The sequence below is a fragment of the Talpa occidentalis genome, unplaced genomic scaffold (genome assembly GCF_014898055.3).
Source record: "Talpa occidentalis isolate TD23 unplaced genomic scaffold, MPIMG_talOcc4v2.1 talOcc4.11, whole genome shotgun sequence".
Taxonomy (NCBI): domain Eukaryota; kingdom Metazoa; phylum Chordata; class Mammalia; order Eulipotyphla; family Talpidae; genus Talpa; species Talpa occidentalis.
The window spans coordinates 33785868-33802542 of NW_023601104.1; the positions used below are offsets into that span (position 1 = coordinate 33785868).

The 16675-nt window shown below is 33.7% G+C and overlaps 1 protein-coding gene across 2 annotated transcripts in view; it reads left to right on the forward strand.

The window, feature by feature from the left end:
- Positions 1-16675, forward strand: part of GLCE (glucuronic acid epimerase) — an 83096-nt gene that overhangs the window by 32742 nt on the left and 33679 nt on the right. The window contains exon 3 of one of the 2 annotated variants that reach the window (XM_037502806.2): positions 4483-4573. The exons of the other annotated variant lie outside the window; for it this stretch is intronic. The gene's annotated coding sequence lies outside the window, so the exon portion shown is untranslated. The remainder of the gene's footprint in view (positions 1-4482; positions 4574-16675) is intronic. 2 annotated transcript variants of the gene reach the window in all.

Below are 16675 nucleotides of genomic sequence, written 5' to 3' on the forward strand. Positions count from 1 at the left end.
GCAATAATAAAAATGACTGAGGTTTGTTTGATTCTTTTAAAATGAAAAGGAAAAAACCTGTGGTATAAACATTAAAATATAGGAGTGACTTAATGCATATGCAATGCTGCAGAGAGACAGATGAAATTTACTGACTCACTGAAAACTTTGACAGGCTCATTGCATTTTTGAAGTCAAATTTGAATTATTAAAGCAGCCTTTCTTTAGTAAATTGAATGTCTACTGAGAAGATTACATGGAGCAGTAAACTTGTATTTGCAGTAGGTGCTGTTTTAATGGGTGTCAAAACTAAACTGGCCTTTGTGAACTATTATAAGGAATATACAGAAATGCTTCAGTTAGAAAGGATATAGTTCCAGATGTAAGTCATATATTTTTCCAAATGTGTTCCTAGGGAAAATAAGCCTAAAGCAAGCAGTTCATTTATAATTGAATGTAATATTAGGAAAACAAAAGACCTTCAGGCAAAAACTGTTCCTTACAGAGGTTTTATGTTTTCCATTTGAAGATAGTACAATTACAGCTTGACCTTTCAAAAAAAATCTCTGATTATTTAAAATATGAGAGTATTCAATGTGAAGTTGGAAAATTCATTAACCCAACTGAGAATAGTTGCACCTTAAAGGCAAGTTAATCATGGAGTTTCATTAAAATATAAAATAGTTGAATATGATTTTTAAAATAAAACCTAAGATAACTTAGGAATCTAATATTTTAAATAATATGGTAAAGGTATTCAGAGACATTGTACCTTTGTGCTTAGATTTTTTAATTTAATGTTTGTAGTGTACGGATTTGAATGTTTTGTGTCACGTGCATGTTAGTATAGTGGAAGCTTAAGTTCTTTTATAATACTACTGTAAGCTTATAGTAATATAAACTCTTGCAGAAGGGTAGAATTAATTTTGAATATGTTATCTGATACATATCCTTGCTTCACTGTGTGCTACTTATTTAAATAAAGCAGCTAACTTTTCCCTGATAATAAATGTAGAAACAAGTGATTGTTTTACTCTGACATTTTCAGGATGCTCTCTGTACAAGTAGAGTACATTTTTCCCTTTCCTATATTCTTTGACTATAAATTAGTATTCTTTTAAAAAAGACTTTAATGAAAGTTCTTTCATGTTGTCATTAACTAGATGTTAAGATTTACTCTTCAGTTAGGTGGGATTGTAGGGTGTATCTATACATATTATTAGAGATTTTTTTTTTTGTGAGGAAGTTTGTCCCATTCATTCATTCATTCATTTATACAATCATTTATATTAATATATTTTATACATTGACTTATAATTACTACTATTGTTGCTAAATTTTTTTCCGATCTTTTTCCCCATGTCCTTTGGTGTGTCCCCTTTTCTTTTTTTATTATTAAATAAAAAAACAGTCAAAACAGTTTTCCAAAGTTTCTTAGACCAGCTCATTTTCTCTCTACCCCCTTCAGTGGGGTTATGACATTCACTTATAACTCAGATTCATTTGTCACAGACTGTATTTTATTTGAAATTCCCCCAAAGATGTTCCACCAACATCTTTTTTCCATACATTAAGGCCCACTCTTTGTTTATAGTTCTGTGGGTTTTGACAGATGCACAGGGTCATCTGTCCACTACCCTGGCACCATACAATTGCATCACTAAAATTTCTCCTGTGCATCAGCTTTGTAGTCAGCCAATCCCCTATTTCCCAAGTTCCTAACAGCCTCTGATCTTTTTAGTTTTGGCTTTTCCAGTGATTCTAGTCATACTGTATGTATCATAGAGAAGTTACAGATATTATAGACATATAGATAGATACTATTATAGGGAAGTTACAGAAAAACAAAGGGGAGAAGCTTTTTGGATCTGACATCCTTTACTTAGCAAAATGTGTTTGACTTATCCATGTTGTTGCATAAATCAAAGAGTTCATTCCTTTCTATCCCTGCATAGTATTCTGTTGAGTGGGTGTATCATAGTTAACCTATCCATTCACTTGTTGATGGACATCTTAGTTCCTTCTAAGTTTTTGGTGATTATGAATAAAACCGTTTAATCATTTATGTGTAGATTTTTGTATGAATGTAAGTTTTCTGTCACTTAAGTAATAGTCTAACAGTCTAACTATTGGGTTGTATGGTAAGTGTAGATTTAACATTATGAGAGACTACCGTATGTTTTTCTAAGTGATTGATTGTGCTGTTTATCATTCCCACTAGCAGTGAGTGAGAGTTTTCATTGCTCTTTATCTTTGGCATCATTTGTTATTACTATTTACTTGTTAAGTTATGCAATCTAATTGGTCTGCTCTTGCTCATATTTAAATTTTCTTACTTTGAGTTTTTAGATTTCTTTATATATTCTGGATGCAAATTGTTAGATATGTAATTTGCAAATATTACATTCCTGTATGTAGCTTGTGTTAATATATTATCTTAGATATATTTCCAGAACAAAAGTGTTTAATTTTGATAAAGTCCAAGCTATTACTTTTTACTTTATGGGGTATGTCTTAGTGTTGTATCTAACAATTCTTTGCCTAGCCCTAGGTCAAAAAGATTTTGTCCATTTTTTTATTTTTGGTAAAAATTTTATATTTAACATTAGGTCTGTGACCCACTTTTAATTCTTATATAAAGTGAGAAATTTAGGTGTAAGTTCAGTTTTTTCTTTGATTGTGGATGCTTAGTTCTTCCTGTACTTTTTTGTTGGAAAAACTTCTTTGTCAAAAGGTTATGTTTGTGTGGAGCTACTTTTGGAATCTCAGCTCTGTTCCATGATCTGTGTGTTATCCCTTTACCAGCATCATACTATCTTGATACCTACCACAGAAAGCCTTAAATTTGGATAGTATGAGTCCTCAAAGTTGCTTCATTTTTTAAATTGGTTTTTAATAGTTTTGGCTCTAGTTCTTCTGCCTTTCCATACTAATCTTAGAATCAGCTTGTCTACAACTACAAAATATGTTGGGTTTTGTTTGGAATTACATTAAATATATAGACCAGTTTGGGAGAGAGTTAGTATTTCATGTTTTTGTTTTATTTTTAAAGATTTATTTATTTTTGCATATAAGAGCTGAATATTTTTATTTATACTGAACTCTTCCATCTCTGTTTCTGGGATTTTAGTGTCAGACTTGAGACACTCTATTTTATTTTATTTTTTTCAATCTTTTCTCTATTGTTCACATTAGATAATTTCTGGTCACATATATTTAGTTCACTTTTTCTTTTGTCATCTCCATGCTGCTAGTAGGCTTCTCCAGTGCCTTTTATTTTGGTTATTAACATTTTCCATCTCTATAATTTGCATTTGGTTCTTTCATATCTTTGATTTATTTTCTGAGCCATTCTTTTTTTCTATTTGTTTCAAGAATGTTTGCTCTTCTTGAAGTATTCTCTAACAGTTGCTATCATAACTTCAGTATTTTTCTCAGATGAGTCCAGCATCTGTGTTTCCTAGTATTGACATCTTTTCTCATGCTAGTTGAGATTTTTCTAGTTCTTCTTATGCCAAGTAATTTTGGATTATATCCTGGGCATTTTCACTTATGTTATGAAACTTAGTTCTTGTTTAAATCCTATGAGGAATGATGATATATTTGTTTTAATAGATAATCAATCCAGTTAGGTTCTGATTGCAAGTTCCTCTAGGTTGTAGTTACAACATCATTTCAATTTTCAGTCTTTGCCATTGCTATTTGGATTTGTCCCATACATGCACCACCCCATTGGTCATGCTAGAATTTGAGTGGTGGTTCTGTTCAAGTCATATGCTTATTTGGGTCAGATCCACACAGGTGATGCTTAGGAGTGATTTCAGGAGTTCATAAACTTGACGTATTGTTTTCCCAAGCTCCCCCCTTCTCTGTGATTTCCTGGTAAGTTTTATTTCCCAGGACTCCCAATTTACACTCTCTGACCAGAATGGTAGGGCTTTCCCCCTCTCCAGTGTACACTTACTACAACTGTGACGTATCCAGGACCACGCGGCAGGAAGACAGAGAGAATGAGGGGAAAAAGCAACAGGGATTTACCACATCCTATTGGGACTTCTGATTAGAGAGGCAGTACTCTGCCATCTAAGTTTAGTGCCCTGATAGTCCCCCATTACCACAACTGACATAGGAGACGCACTTGAGAAAAATGGGGATAAAAAGGGATTAGGGAGGGATTTCCACACCTTATGAATTCACTTTCCCTCTCAAATAGCCAGAACTAGCGGCTTCTTCTAAAGCTTTTCTGTGCTAATGCCCACTTCTGGGAGTAGAGCTGTATTAAGTTAAGTCTGGAGGATACCAATGAGAAACAAAGTGTTTCAGTGGTACTTCAGATTTTGTACCCAATCTACTCACCACTGTTTACTTTTTATTGCCCTCTAGAAACTGCTCCATGTATTCTATCTACAGCTTGTCACTAACTTTTCACTCAGAGACAGGTTGGAGTGTGATTTCTCTGGTTTATCTGGAACTGGGGATCTGACTTAAATTTTGTTTCTCCAGGAGTTTGGCAAGAAACTGAAGTTTTGATCCAATATATTTTGAGTTTGAGACCAGCCATGTACTAGCATTTAGATTCTTTCATTTGATTAAGGTAAGATTGCTTAATAAAATTTAATCATACTCATATATTTTCATACATTACATTTTAATATGTGTTTTATTAACACATTTTAGTTTTTCAGTCTACCTGAAATTCTGATGAGAGAAAATATTTTCCTGGTTTTTTTTTATTATTATGTAAATAGCTAATGTTCCATGTAACTTCTAGATACAAGGGAGACCTAATTTTATGTTCACTGAATGTATATTGATAATCAGATCTGTTTGCCTGCTGCAGCAATCAGCAAACTATAGCCCTTAGACTGTTCATCTGTTGTGGTAAATACAATCAATTTAGTTGAAACGTAACTACAACCCAAGCAAGGCTGCCTTAAAACTACAATGGGAAAGTTCATGAGTTGCAACAGTGTCTGTATGCTCTGCAAACCTAAAATCTGGCCTTTTAAGAAAAGTTTGCTGCACTTTAGCTTAGAAGACTGAATCAAGGTGACTTACTATGCTATGCAATTGTAATAACTGAAGTGATAACCAGTTTTAGTTTTCAATATATATCATCATGTATAGAAACCAGTTAGTGATTTGAGTATGTCTCTATTCTATCCCAAGCCAACTTCCTAAAGGGTCTATATTGTGACTTAGAAAGAGGTGTTTTCTGAAATAGTTGATGTTAAATAAAAGACAATGCTCTCTATCAGCAGCTAAAACCTAAGTGCTTGTATCTAAGTAGAAGTCTACATTTTAAAAAAATGAAAGCTTATATGATAAAGGTCAACTGTTTGCCTGCTTTAAAATATTTGCATAAATGTATTTCATATTTTGTCTTTTCTAGTAAATGTAAACAGAAAACTAGAAATACTTTGATAGTAATAATTGTTTTTAATACCTGTTTTATATACTCTAAATGTGAAATTTTTAATGAAAATATTCTGTTGTAAAACTATTGCTATAAGTTGGCATTGTTTCTCTCTGAAATTTTTATTTGAATCACTTGTACCCATTTATGATTCTTCGAAGAAGAAAAAAATAATTGAACCTTGAAAATCTGTAAAATGTTTTCCAGACTTTTCAGAAATCTCTTGATTAAAGAAAAAGGCCTATTTTTTAAACAAGCCATATAAATTAGAATTTCTAAGCAATATCAAATAAAGGAATTTTTTTTGGAAAAAAAACAAAATGTGAAAAAGGAAATTTTTGCTAGCTTCTAGATAATATTAACAAAATTAAAATAAATTTCTGTGAAATTTTCATCTTGTAAAGAGCTATTTGATTTGAAAAATAACCTCTTTTATGTTGTATATACCCCAAGATATGTTTGGTTAACAAATAGACCTGTATGAGGTGCAGTTCCTGTTCTCATAAAATGAAATTAAACCTTAAATTTTTGCTTTTTAAAGGGAGAAATCTGGAAATTTATTTGAAATAATATACTTTGTACATTTTGATACCGTCTGTATTTTATATGTAAGTCAGTATAGATTTAGAATTAAAGGGTTCTACATTTGAATTATGGACGATATGTGAAATTAAGCTGCAGAAATTTTGCTAGCTCAAATATGTGAATGAGGCCACCTTAATATATTATGTGTGTTTAGCTGTGGTCTTGACTGAATTGGTTTTTAAAAGTTCCTATCTGATTCATATACTGAGACTTATGAATCCCTTTTAAATGATGGATAAGAAGATACAGTTGAAGCTTTTTGCCTCAATCAAAATCATATCTTAAGACATCTTTTTTTAAACCTCTCTGATTTATGTTTCAGTGAAGTACTTTAAAGAAATAAACCTTAGTAACAACCTTCAAGCTTTAATTTTTTTTCCCCCATATAACCTATACAGGCTTAGATTAGTTAGTTTTCTAGGTCAACATAAAACATTTCATTTTAGAAGTGAAATACTGAGTCATTCCCTGGTTGACATTATTAAATGAAATTAGATGTGTGTTTGTTGAAGATGGGCAGAATTTCTTTAATTGAATACGCTGCTTGTCTTTTCAAGTATACATGATTGGATAATGAAGGGCTTGGATAGAGTTGTTTTGGAATATTTTTTCTGGAGGTATTCAGACTACAAAAGAAAGTCAAGGTCTTAATCTACTTGGGCTACTATAGCAAAGTGAGATACAGTAGGTAATGTAGAAACAATAGAAATTTATTTCTCACAGTTCTGAGTTCAGGGAGTTCAGGATTCTGGCACTGGCATATTTGGTTTCTGGTGAGAAGTCAATTTATGGTTCATAGTAAGAGTGTCTTTTTGCAGTGTTCTCACAGAATGGGTGAAGGAACTTTCTGGCACCTCTTTTAAGGAAGGACACACATCCCATTCATGAGTGTTCTGCTTCAAGAAGTAATCACTTTCCAAAGACCCCACCTTCATATACTATCACGTTGGAGATTAGGATTTCAACATTAGAATTTTGGAGGGACACAAACATTCAGTCTATAGCAGTCAACTTTTTAATGTTGTAAACCCTGATTAATGCCATTGTATAATCTTTAGGGCAATAAACAAACTCATTTGGAAGTGAACCGCCTAGGTTTGCCTTCACAGAAGACAATGTAAAAATATCTTACTTTAATTGACCACGATGGGATTTTTTTTTAAAGAAATTTTAGGGCCTTCCTTGTGGCCCAAGGGGTTAAGTCTCAGCACTATGAAACGCTATTCACAGCTACCGCAGTACGTGTTAGATCCCTGGCCAGGGAGCTGACCGACAAGGCGCAGCAGACCTCTCCTATCTTGCCCGCTGTTCCCGTCAGCAGTGTATTTCAGTCCATTCGCCTGTTGTGCTACCCACTCTGTCTCTGGTGAATCCTCTCATCCCTCACACATCTGGCCTGTACCCCAGTTCTTGTATGGATAAATAAATAAATCTCTTTTTTTTTAAAGATTCATTTATTTATACAAGCACTGGGTATAGTCAGAAGTGCGGGAGGGTGAGAGAATTCACCAGAGCCAGAGTGGGGAACAGAACAGGCAGACTGACGAAATACACTGCTGAGGGGAGCAGTGGGTGGCAGGAGAGGCCTGCGCGCCATGTGGGACCCTCGCCTGGTGGCCGGGGATTGAAGCGCTGTTGCAGAGGCTGCGGGCAGCTTCACAACCCAGCGCTCAACCTCTGTGCCGCTGGGGAGGCCCAAAATAAATAAATCTTTAAAAAAAAATTTAGTGTGTTTTGTCTTCACACTCATTTTGTATCAGATTCTTTGTTTTTTATTTTGAAAAAAATCTATTCCTTGAAAGGGTATACACATATTTGAAAGAGAGGAATCAACTTTTTATAGCTTCCTTTTGGAAAAAGATCTTTTGATTTTTGAATAATTTTAGATGTACAAGTAAGTTCTAAAACTAGTACAAAAATTATGTATATTTTTCACTGTTTCCCTTAATTTTTTTTTTTAATAGAGGCATGCTTTATTTATTTATTTGTTTGTTTGTTTGTTTATACATGCACTGGGTACAGTCAGAAGCGCGGGAGGGTGAGAGAATTCACCAGAGCCAGAGCAGGGAGCAGAGCAGGCAGAAGGACCGAAGTACACTGCTGAGGGGAGCAGCGGGCGGCAGGAGAGGTCTGCGCGCCATGCAGGACCCTCCTCCGGTGGCCGGGGAGCAGCCGAGGATCGAACCGGCGCGGCAGAGGCCGCGGGCAGCTTCGCAACCCAGCGCTCAACCGCTGCACCACCGGGGAAGCCCTGTTTCCCTTAATGTTAACATCTTTCATAACTTTGGTACAGTAATCAAAACTAAAGATTTACAACATTGACTTGTAAATTATAGATTTTATTAGAATTTCATATAACTTTCCAGTAATTCCTTTTCCAGTACATTTATTTATTGCCTTCCTCTCCTATAATTTCTGCCAGTTCCTCCATCTTTCCTTGTCTTTCATGAACTTCAGACTATTCCTGGTTGGATGTTTTGTAGAATATTTTTGAAATTGGTTTTCTCTGGTGTTTTCTCATAGTTAAATTGCAGTTACAGAGGTGAGGAAAGAATACCAGAGATGATGTTTCCTCAGCCCAAGATATCAAGGGCTACTGTTTCATTGAAGGTAGTATCAGTAACCTTGATCACTTAATTATGATGTTGCCTGCCAGATTTTTCCTCTGAAAAATTACTATTTTCCCGTTAATTAATAAGTACTGAGGGGAAAATATTTTGAGTTTACACAAATAACCTATTTGTCCTTGAATTTTTGGTAATTTTCTATTCCCCTTCTTATTTCTGCATTTGTTAACTTTAATCGTTCTTTCAGAAAATGATATCCCAAGCAAAATAATTATAAAACTAGTGGACATTCATAAACAAAGTGAGATTTCTGACTCTGCAAGATGCTATATACTCATCATGTTTTTTTCACTGCCTCAGCAATAGGATCTTCCTCTATACCAAGGAGTCTATCTTATTGGAAAATAGTATTTAAAAACCAGCATTTGGGTGCAAGGTATCTTCATTGCTACTGAGGTGTTACTACTTCTAGGCCTTTCAGTGGTCAAAGCTATACTAACCTACTTATGTGCACATAGCTGTTTGTTTCTGTTTGTACAGTCACATCTGTATATACATGAAACAAGTTAGTTCATATTGATACCTCCAACTCCAGTCTAGCACCTTAGGGATTCTAGCATTCCTCTTTTTGCTCATTAATAACTTCTTTCTCCACAGTGAGAAACCTTACTGTTATTATCTACAGTATATTTACTTGTTTACTGTATGCATAGTTTTTTTCAGAATTGCTGACCCATACTTATGTGAGAGACTAATTTACTAGTATTTGTGTACAGTCCTTTTTATCTTCTCAGCCAAAAGTGCTCATTTGTAGAGTTACTGAAGTCCAATCTCTTCTTCCATATTCCCTTCAGTTTGCTGTGTCATTCATTTGTAATAGTTGGTTCATTTTTCACAGCTTGCATTCCATCCTTGGTTTCTCTGACAGCTTGGTTTGGGGGGTGGGGTGTGTGTGTGTGTGTGTGTGTGTGTGTGTGTAATTAGTATCCAGTAAAATTCACTCTTCCTTTTGGGCAGTTCTGTGGGTTTGTGAAATGCGTAGTCATGATCTACCAATGATAACATCATCCCCCGCCGCTACCACCAAATTCCCTGGTGTTGCCCCTTTGTAGTCAACTCATCTTCCTACCTCCAAAACCTGGTGACCAACAAGGTGTTTATGCCTTTAGTTCACCTTTTCCAGAATTTCATGTAAATAGAATCTTATACTACGTAGCCTTTTAGGACTGGCTTTTTTTTTTTTAACTTAACAATATACATTTAATATGCATCCATTGTTTGTAAATTATCAGTTTGTACCTTTTATTGCTGAATAATATTCCATTGTATTGCCACAATTTTTCCATTTATCTGTTGAGGAACAATCAAAGTTGTTTCTAGTTTGAGAAAATTGTGAGTAAAACTACTACAAACATTTACGTAAAGTTATCTTTTACATGTCATTCTTTATTTTTGTTTCACTTGAGTGAATGCCAAGGAGTATGATTATGGACCTTATTGTAACATCCATACTTTGTAAGAAATTAGCAAATTTTCCTCCAAGTAACTGTAATTCTGCATTCCCACCACCATTGTGCTGGAGTTCCTATTGCTCTGCACTCTCTTCAGCATGTTGGTGTTGTCAGTTTGTTTTGTCTTTAGCTGCTCTGATGAATGGATAATGGTGTCTCTTGGCTTTAAATTGTATTTCCCCAGTGACTGATGATGTTGACTTGCCATCCATATGTTTGTTAAGGGGCAGCTGGGTCTTCTCCTTTTATGATCAATCTGGTGGAGAGAGGCTTTTCCAATATATATTTGATTGAAATTGTTGCCATCACCTATGAATATTTGATTATAATAACATACACATTTCCATATATGAATTTGGCTTTCTATGTTTACTTCAGTGGAATGAATTATAGTTTGTTTTTATATATCTGAGTATTTGAATGATAGTTTCACTGTTGCCCAAAGCTAGATTGCTTCTTAAGAATCTATTTATAAATTACCTCTGTGACTAAAAAGACATGCTAGACAAGGTAAAATGTAATAAACTCTTTTAGTGCTATAGGTTGACTTTGAGTTGGCAAATGTCACTTTAAAAAAGGGAATTGTAGTGTCTTGGGTGAGATCTTTTCCACTTTGACTATCAAATAACAGTCAAACATTATTTTCTTGGTCTGTCTGACAACACACAAAACCTTTGGTATATTTTTCTAACTAGTCACTATTAGTGGAAGAGATTAGAAATTAATATTTTTATACCTGAGCCACTTTACATCAATATTTCAGCAGCAGCTTAAAATTAATATATTGCTTCATTGAGCTGAATTAATAACAATGTGTGAAATATTCATCACCTACTTTCTTGCATTTCAAAGACTGCTATGAAATAACCTCAAGAAACTAATTGAGTTTTTAGTTTACATTTAGCTTTTATCAGATTGGAATAAAGATATCAAGTTTTAGTGAATGATATTTACCCCTTTTGAACTTAACATTTACTGTTTCTTTCCTATACAGACCTGTATTTAATCTATTGGGTTATATGCAATGAATGTTGTTTAAATAGACGTTGCTGTTTGTGTGATGTATGAAGTCCTTTTAAAAACTTAATACATTACATAAATGTATACTTAAATTGGGGAAATAATACATGTTTTACAATTTACATATTCAGATTTGAAAATAATTTATAGGTGTGAAGGTACATATGGAAGTCTTAAATTTTCAAGTCTCTGGGAGGGAAACTAATGATCAGATAAGACTGAGATTATCCCAGTCTGATGTAGTGGTGTTTTCTTCAACCTTGAGGGGCTTCACTTTGGAAAACCGGTTTCATACAAGACATATGAGAAAACCACATGCATAATCCTTATTAATGCTAGTCACATGACTGTCTCCAGTGGATGTTTGAGAAAGTAGTCTCTGATAATTCATTGCTTTCTTGAAAATAATCATCTTTGAAATAATGTACAACTGTATTGCTGTTATCAGTAAAAGCCTCAAAAAGTAAATATATTTACATTAACTTTTTAATAGTCTAATTAAACTCTTAGAAATGATACTTAATGTAATATTTACAAAACAAACTGTTGTATAGCTGCAAATAATGATTTAAACTGTTTTGTCAATAAACTCATTTTACAGTGGATCAATAAATTCCATTTGCACAGTGATTAAGCTGTCTTTATCCAAGTAGTGTTTTACCCTATATTAATCTTATAATGTTGGAATTAATGACTATGTAGAATTGTTTCCAATTGCAAGAGTTTTTCTTAACATTTTTATTATATTAATGGTCCTCTTGTATACTTATTAATGTAAATTTCCCTGTAGACTAGTCTTTAGTTAGTATTTATTTCTAGAATATTAAAATTCTCAAATTTGTAAATATAGAAAATATTTCAAGTATGGTAAAATTGTGTAGGAAATTATTTCAGTATATAGACACGTAGTCAAACTAGATTTTTTGTTTAAAAAGTGCTAAATGACCTCCCTGGTGGTGCGAGGGGTTAAGATGCAATCTGTGAAGCTATCCGCAGCCTCTGCAGCACGAGTTCGATCCCCGGCCCCTGGCCATCCAGAGAGCAACCCACATGGTGCAGCAGACCTCTCCTGACTCGCCCACTGCTCCCCTCAGCAGTGTACTTCTGGCAATCTGCCTGTTCTGTTCCCCACTCTGTCTCTGGTGAATCCTCTCAACCCCCACGTCTCTGGCCTGTACCCCAGTTCCTGTACACATAAATAAATAAATCTTTGGGAAAAAATTTTGGAAGAAAAACAAATAAATGAAAAGTGCTAAAAGTTAGTCAAAACTTGGTAAATGAAGAGTCTAGTAATTGAGTATTTCTTTTATCACAGTCCAGGGCAAAGTATATTTTAGTACTAAACAGGATGGTACAAAGCATTACCTAAGTTGGTCTATTTTTTTTTCTTATATATTTCACTATCACAGGTAGTGAGATATAGGTAATAAGTTAAAGTAGAGAGTACACTTAGAAATCAGTGGTGTTAAATTCAGTGTTGGTGCAGCCAATACTAGTGTGACTTTGTACAAGTAAGCTAACTTCTGTAGATCTCAAATTTTTTGTATGTAAATAAAGTATAGTTGGACTGGTTTCTAAGATTATGTCCAGCTCTATGATTCTTAGGAATCATAGGAATTAATAGGAATTATATCAGTGGTAAACCCAATATAATAAGTATAGTGACCTACTGATATTTTTCTAGTTCTTAATAAATAGGGATTTGTTTTGCTTTTCTTAATAGGGATTTTTTTTTAAGATTATTTATACAAGAACTGGGGTACAGACAAGAGGTGCGAGAGGGTGAGAGGATTCACCAGAGACAGAACGGGAAGCAGAACAGATAGACGGACCAAAGACACTGCTGAGGGGAGCAGCAGGCGAGGGAGGAGAGGTCTACTACACCATGTGGGTTTCTCCCTGGCCAGCTGGGAATCAAACCCACGCTGAAGAGGCTGCAGAGAGCTTCACAGTGCGGCGCTCAACCTGCTGTACCACTGGGGAGGCCCTGTTTGTTTTTTAGAATGCATTGTGCAACACAACTATGCTGGTGAATGTAAGTGCTTCTGACATATATCTACAGTAAAACAGTACATGTATGACATCAGCCAAGCTGTTTTACGCTTTTTTTCCCCCTTAACTTTTTTGCAGGTAGGAGGTAGGAAAAGCTTAGCTTATTTGGTTCTCTCTCTAGGCCATTTGTTGTGGGAATTGCCTGCAAGGCCCCAGGGCTCTGGGCATCTGTTTGCATGGAATGACATGTCATCTTAGTCAGGATAACTTTCTGATAGAAAGTTAAACATTTAATAATACCTGGTCTCATATTATAAATAATTTGTTAATAGTAATTTTATGATTATCAGGAACAGCTGTTTATGCCTCTAGTTTGCATATTACAGTGCCCAGTAGGTGTTCAGCAAACAGTTGTTGATTGGATCATCATCTATAAGAAATAATACTGTTTGGTGGGGTAGTGGAGATTTTTTAATAGTAATTTTATGATTATCAGGAACAGCTGTTTATGCCTCTAGTTTGCATTTTACAGTGCCCAGTAGGTTCAGCAAACACTTGTTGATTGGATCATCATCTATAAGAAATAATACTGTTCGGTGGGGTAGTAGAGATTTTGAAATTTGGTAAATGTTAGATTGATAGTGGGTATAACTTCCTGTGAAGTGTCTTCAAATTTTGAGGTTTGACTTATATTTTTAATTATTATGGATTCTTTCTCTTGCCTTTTTTTTATTTTTTAGTAAAGTAATGATGGTTGAGGGGCTGATATTTTCTAATAGTAAGTGCTTTTTATGTGCCTGACCTTGATCTAAACACTTTACAAACAATGACTTATTTTATCATGCCTCACAAAGTAGTTACTTTTTAAACCCAGATGGTATATGAGGAAACTGAGATGTAAATAAATTAAATACCTTTATTAAAGACAGAGTTAATAGGTGATGAGCCAGGATCCAAACCCAGAAGGAACAGTTCAAAAGCCTACATCCTTAACTGGGCATCTGCTTGCATGGAATGATCTGTCCAGATTTGTGTTCTGAGAGAAAGTTAAACATTTAATTATACATGGTCTCATATTATAAATAATTTGTTAATAGTAATTTTAAGATTACTACAGCTTCCTAATTTTATATATATGAAATTTAATGTTTTTGTTTGATATAAGACCCTAGAATTCATCCAACTTCATCCTCTTCCTATATACACATCCCTATTTCAATTCTTGTTATTGGATTTAGTGATTAGAATACTGTGATCAAGGCATTTTTTTTGTTGTCTAAACTGCTTATTTTTAGGTGAGTTGTGTAAGTATCCCTTAAGACAAACATCATTTTTGTTTCAGTTATGAACATGTAAAACTCTATTTCATGAATCAAATCATGATTTGGGTGAAGTTTCAAACACTGTGGTCAGCTAGATAAAATTCTCTGAGTACTATCTTAAGATAAATGTACTTTGCAAATGCATTGTTTTTATAAAGATCTCATAAGATGTCTGATTAAACTGATATGTATAAGCTGTTCCACAAGTGTACAAATCCAGAAGCTAGAAAATCCGAGGGAGTAATAGAATCACTCATTTTTAAAATGTAGCATTTTTACTTTGTTTGGTGTTTATTCTAAAGTAGAATAGGAATAATGGGATCTTCAGAATAAAACTAAGTTGCTAACCAAGAAAGTTTATGCTACAATGAGTGCCCAAATCCTTATTGACAATCAAACATGATTCCTCAGAAAACATAAGAACTTTCACCCTCACATATATTCCTATTTGTAAATCAGTCCTTTTAGTGTAGATTTCATGTCTTTAGCTAGAGTAAGACTTCTAACTGATTAATGGGGGGGAAATGCATATATAAATACATATACATATATAAAATTATTACTTAACTAAATGGTGAATTAAATGTCGCGTCAGTAGATCATATGTAAGGAAGGATTAAATTTGATTTGCTAATTCATTAAGAGTGTGGGAATATTTGTTACTGCCACAGATTAATTTATATATTCTACAGTAAAGGTATCTAAATAATTGTTAGGTGCACACATACACACATACACACATATAAAAGGATACTTTGGAAAGGGAATATACCAACACAAGTCACTAGTCTTAAATATCTGAATAGTATAGAACTGGTGCTAGAGTAGATGTGTCAGAGGAAACTTGTAAAAACGAAACATTCTGTACAGTAAACTATTAGATAACTGAATCAGGAGAGTCATCAACTTATTTTTATATAGCAGTTAATAAAATGGGGATCATCTTTTTTGAGCAAAGTCCTTGGACTAAACATAAACCATGCACGAAGCATTCTACAAAGAATGAAGAAGGCAGAAAATAAAAGAGCAATAATTAATGAAGTTAAAAACCAAAAGCGCAAAAGAGAATCAACAAAATCAGTATTCTTAAAAAAACACAATAATCCCTCCTGGAGGACTGATAAAGGAAACATAATGTAATTTCCAATTTCAGCAAAGGGCATCTTAGCAGATCCTATGGATGTTAAAAAATATAAGAGGATTTAAAAAATGTTATGCCAATAGATCTGAAATTTTAAATAAAATGGACAAATTCTTAGAAAAGGACTTGTTAGAACCTACAAAAATTTAAAAATCTGAGTAGTATATTTATTAATGAAAGTGAGTTTGTAATTTGCAACTTATATGCAAAGAAATGTCCAGTCCCAGCTAGTTTCACAAAGAAATTCTTCTAAGAAGTTTCAAAAAAATAACATCAATATTACTAAAATTTTTTCAAAGAACAGAAAGTGTTTGCAACCCATTTTGATATTTGCATAGAGCCTTAACATCAATACTTATGAAGATAGTATAAGAAGTTTCAAGTCCATTTTTCTCATAAATATAGGTCAACAAATTCTTAAAAAATATTAAAAATATTGGTATAAACATGTCACAGCTAAGTTGCATTTACAGTAGGAGCACAGGTTGGTTTAACATTCTTAACTCAATGTAACTGACCAAATTAACAGAAAAAGAAAATTATGTCATCTCAGTAGATTTTTATCAATTAGGTAAAATATAATCCATTCATGATTTTGTTAAATTCTTCCAGCAAACTAATATAAGAAGTTCTATGCCTCCCAGCCCCAAATCTTCTGTAAGCATCACATTCAGTGAAATAATAAAAACATGTATCTTAAGAGCAGTAATAAAACAAGGATGACTGTTATATAACTACTTGTATTTACCATTATATTGGAGATTCCTAGTCCTGAGCTGTTCAGTACCACATGGAAATTTAAATTTCAGTTAGCTAAAATTAAGATTATAGATCATCAGTCACATTGGCCACATACCATTTGCTCAGTAGACATGTGATTGGTGACTACCATACACCACAAATATAGAACATTTCCATTATTACAGGAAGTTCTATTAGACATTGCTGGTCCAGACATTATAATAGGGAAAGAAGCTTAGTGATTAAAAAGAAATAAAACTGCAATTATGTACAGATGTCACATTTGTTACAAAGACAGTCCAAAAGAATCTACAAAGTAATAGAGTTAAATGAGTTTACAAGGTTGCTAAGTACATAGTTGATACACAAAAAAATTTTAGGCTTATGTACTGACAAAAAAT